The sequence below is a fragment of the Octopus sinensis genome, linkage group LG15, assembly GCF_006345805.1.
Source record: "Octopus sinensis linkage group LG15, ASM634580v1, whole genome shotgun sequence".
Classification (NCBI taxonomy): Eukaryota; Metazoa; Mollusca; class Cephalopoda; order Octopoda; family Octopodidae; genus Octopus; species Octopus sinensis.
This window is the reverse complement of record NC_043011.1, coordinates 38139773-38144772: the sequence shown is the minus strand read 5'-3', so window position 1 is coordinate 38144772 and position 5000 is coordinate 38139773.

Below are 5000 nucleotides of genomic sequence, written 5' to 3'. Positions count from 1 at the left end.
TGCTCCGTGTCATAGTAATGATGTACGTATGTATGTATTACGTATAAGTACGTATATTTAGATATATATGTATATATACGCATATATATGTATGTGCATACACACACATACATATATAATTATATATATATATATATATATATATATATATATATATGTAAGTTTTGCTCTAAGTTCTTAATGTACGGATAAAGAAAAAATATTACCGTCGCCGTTACCTCAATTAATTCTGCTATGGTTTTTATGTATTACATAACTGCACGTTTTACACGATTTAACCTTTATGTTTCGAGCTAGATTCGAAGATATTAATATTTATCACAGGCAAATTTCGAATCCGAACTGATCATAAAATGTATGCATGAGTGATGAATATGTTACCTAAGAAGGATAAAAAATCACGTTGTTTTAAACAAAGGTATTTATCAAAATTAAATACAAGCTATGACCGAAACAGTTTCGAGATTATTATCATGAATAGCAACGACTCTTGTCAGATTTGAACTTATGACTAATTGGTCAGTATTTCACCACATTGTTACCGCCGCATTCCAGTCTTTCTAGTAATAAAATAACAAGGGAACCTTTATGTTGTCCCTAGGCGTCATAACAATATCATCGAAGGTAGAACATCACAGATCTTAAAAGAGAAAATAACACTGAATAATGAAGTGTAATAAAAATAGATGGTACAGTTTGAAGATTACAACAATTTCTATTTATTTGGGGCCGAACTGGGATTATTATTATTGTTACCGTTGATAACATTCGAAATAATGTGTCCTTGGGTTGCCGGATTACTTCTAACGAAACCATTTCGTCCCTACGTATTTCTGTGATCTATGGCACGAGTCGTTATATTATGATGTATGTCAACAGTTGTAAAGTTATTCAGTTGAGGATTTCTTGGCTCTAACAGGTTTGCTATATCTCCCCAGTTTTCACTGACTTTTTATTTGGGAGGAGTTCTAAAGGACTTAAACAATCATCATACTATGATGTGATGTAGCAGCTTAAACAAACCACAAACCATGCGTTTTAGTAACGTGTCTTCCATTTAAAGGAACATTTTAGTTATGATGCACACCAATCATTCCAACCAAAGTAATTCGTTGAACGCAATGTTTCAGACAGTAAAGGTCAATGCCATTAGGTCGTTAGATAAAATGTCACACATTATGAATTTCTACAATCTGCGATCTCGCTTCCAATGTCCCCGAAGTCAAATTGCGTTTCATATTTTCTGGAGTGGGGAACGATACAAAATTATCAATTTAGAATGCTAGGCTAGTAGGATTATTAAAAAGTCAGGCAAGATACCTTTTTGTATCCAGTTTTTGATCTGGGTCTTTGTTTTCTTACAGCGATTCCTAGTTGTAAAGATCCAAGTCGATGGCATTTACTAAGATAAAAATCGATGGGCATTTATATGTATGAGCAACTGCCTGTCTTTCTTATAAAAATTTGCTCAAACCCACGCGTACTTTTCTAGAAGTATGGTCAATATTGACCAATGGAGTCCTTCAAAACAATATACGGATTTGGAGTGGATGTGTCAGCAGCTTCACATCGACCCTTTGCATTCAACTTAACTTCAATAGCTTTAACCGGGGATCATTTCAGCTTCCATATGTGATGAATTCGATATCTTAAGGAAATAATTTAACTGTTAGATGTATTAACAATTTTAACCTGCCAGATCAACTTACAATTCAGCAAAATTTTAAGACGCAGAGAGATTAAACTGAGTTCCATAATTCTATTAATTAGAATAATTAACATAGTTCTATAGATATGATTCGGTTTCTTATTTCCAAACATTATTGATTTTCGTTACTAAGACGTTATTTTGTCTTAAATTCTTCATTCTTGTTCCGTATTTCTTCGAATCCTTGGCATTTTTGTCGTTTGTATTTTGTTTGATTTAATTTATTTTGTGTTTCTTTTCTACGAGTTATTTTTTGTATAGTTTCCCCCTTTAAGCACGGCTATCTATACAATTCAGTTTTATGTTTCCTTTAATAGTAACTTAGCGTAAACTGGGGAAATGCGGGAGCAAGGCGTATATGTAGCTTGTTCTTTTAAGTTGTATATTCACATAAACCTAAACGGAAACTGACAAACATTTACACACATACATAGAAAGAGATATATCGCTTTAAAGTTCTGCATGTACACACACACACATACACACAGAAACACACATACACACATGCACACACACACACACATATTTATATATGCCTTTACATATGTCTCTCCCTGTTTCTACATAGATAAATAGATAAATACATATGTGTGTATGTAAAGGTGTTTCTCTAACATGCATATGTATATATATATATGCTCTTTTTTATGTGCGCCTGTATATGCACATATGTGTCAATAGAAACATATACATAAATACATATATATATATATATATATATATACGAAGAATTTTATATATGAATGCATGAATGTATGCTTGTACACACACACACACACATATAGCAAAAATACATACCCTAGAACACACACCGATATAGGCACATGTATATTTGTATGCGTACGTATGTAATAGAGACAAATGGACACATCTAGCTACATGGAAGACGTAAAAGTTAATGTTCCGGAAAACAAAGCCCAGCCACTCGAGACAGAAATAGAGAATCTCCTAGAAAGAGGAAGAAGGAAAAAAATAAAAACGAAACGAATCGAAACAAATAATAACAAATAATAGCAAGTATTAATAAAATATTTAAAACACGAATAATACAGTTAATAATAATAATAATAATAATAATAATAATAATAATAATAATAATAATAATAATAATAATAATAATAATAATAATAATAATAATAATAATAATAATGATGATGATGATGATGACGATGATGATGATGATGATTCAGAAAATAACTTTGATATGCTGGAATTGATCGTATAAGTATGTTTAGCATTCTATAGATTTTGAGTGAAAAACAGAAAATGTAAAAGTGCAACAACATTGAGGTTTATAGAAAAGCTTGCCTCTCTAAGTAAATATTCTTTCTGTTGTTAGACGTTCCATCCTAAACCAATGCTGTTGTTGCGGTTGGTGTCGATATCATCATTCTCATCATCATTCTCATCATCATTGTTATCATTGTTATTATTATTATTATATTATTATTATATTATTATTATTATTGTTGTTGTTGTTGTTGTGTTGTTGTTGTTGTTGTAATTATTATTATTATTGTTATTATTATTTTATTATTATTATTATTATTATTATTGAGTGAGAGAGCAGTGCATGCCATCAAAGTGACACTGGGGTAAAATATACGAAGCCCAGCATACCCATCATGACTACCCGTCTGATAAGGGTACACCAGGCACATGCATCACAACTGTATGTGCGCGACATGGTGATCTCATATCAAGATAAACAGCACATGACCTTGCAGGTGGAGCCCAGTTAGAATTTTCTTCAGGTTGAGTAGCCCATCCTGCTCAAAAGGTCCCTGAATAAGGGTTGTTTTAGGATGTTGAACGAAACACTTATGTTTCCAGAGGTGAATTATTCAAACTCCAAAGAATCCCTCTCAACACATGGCTATGATGGTGCCCCACTACTTCTGCTCGCGATCAGAGATGCGCGTATCGTCAGCCATTAAGGGACATGCTCAACTGGTTTATTATTATTATTATTATTATTATTATTATTATTGTTATTCTTATTACGTCGGTGAGCTGGCAGACTCGTTTGCATGCTGATCGAAATGCTTAACGGTATTTCGTATTCCGCTACGTTCTGAGTTTAAATTCCGCCAAGGTCGACTTTGCCTTTCATCATTTCGGGGTCGATTAAATAAGTACCAGTTACGCACTGGGGTCGATATAATCGACTTAATCCGTTTCCCTGTCCTTGTCTGTCCTCTCTGTGTTTAGCCCTTTGTGGGTAGCAAAGGAATAGGTATTATTTCGTTTGCCGTTACGTCCTGAGTTCAAATTCCGTCGAGGTCGACTTTGCTTTTCATCCTTTCGGGGTCGATAAATTAAATACTTGTTGCATAATGGGGACTATATAATCAACTGGCCCCCTCCACCAAAATTTCGGGCTTTGTGCCTAGAGTAGAAAAGGTTCTACTTTCTAAGTTCAAATTTCGTCGATGTTAACTTTGCCTTCCATTCTTTCAGGGTCGATAAAATAAGTACCAGTCAAGCACTTGGGTCGATGTAATCGACTCAACTCCTCCCCCAAATTACTGCCATGTGAAATTATTATTATTATTATTATCTTTATTATCATTATTATTATTATTATTATATTATTATTATTATTATTATTATTATTATTATTATTATTATTATTATTATCAACATCATCATCATTATTATTATTATTATTGAGTGAGAGAGCAGTTCATGCCATCAAAGTGACACTGGGGTAAAATATACGAAGCCCAATATACCCATCATGACTACCCGTCTGATAAAGGTACACCAGGCACATGCATCACAACCATATGTGCGCGACATGGTGATCTCATATCAAGATAAACAGCACATGACCTTGCAGGTGGGGCCCAGTTAGAATTTTCTTCAGGTTGAGTAGCCCATCCCGCTCAAACGGTCCCTGAATAAGGGTTGCTTAAGGATGTTGAAAGAACCACCCATGTTTCCAGAGGTGAACTATTCAAACCCCAAAGAATCCCTCTCAACACATGGCTATGATGCTCCCCCACTACTTCTGCTCGTGATCAGAGATGCACATATCGTCAGCCACTAAGGGACATGCTCAACTGGTTATGGTCAAACAACTGACAAGCAAATCTGTGGTATTGAGCAGAATATTTGCTGTAGCCCATATTATTATTATTATTATTATTATTATTATTATTATTATTATTATTATTATTATTATTATTATTATTATTATCATTATTATTTTGTTGTTGTTGTTGTTGTAATTATTATTGACTAAGAGAGTACGGCATGCTATCAAAATGACACTGGGGTAAAATATACG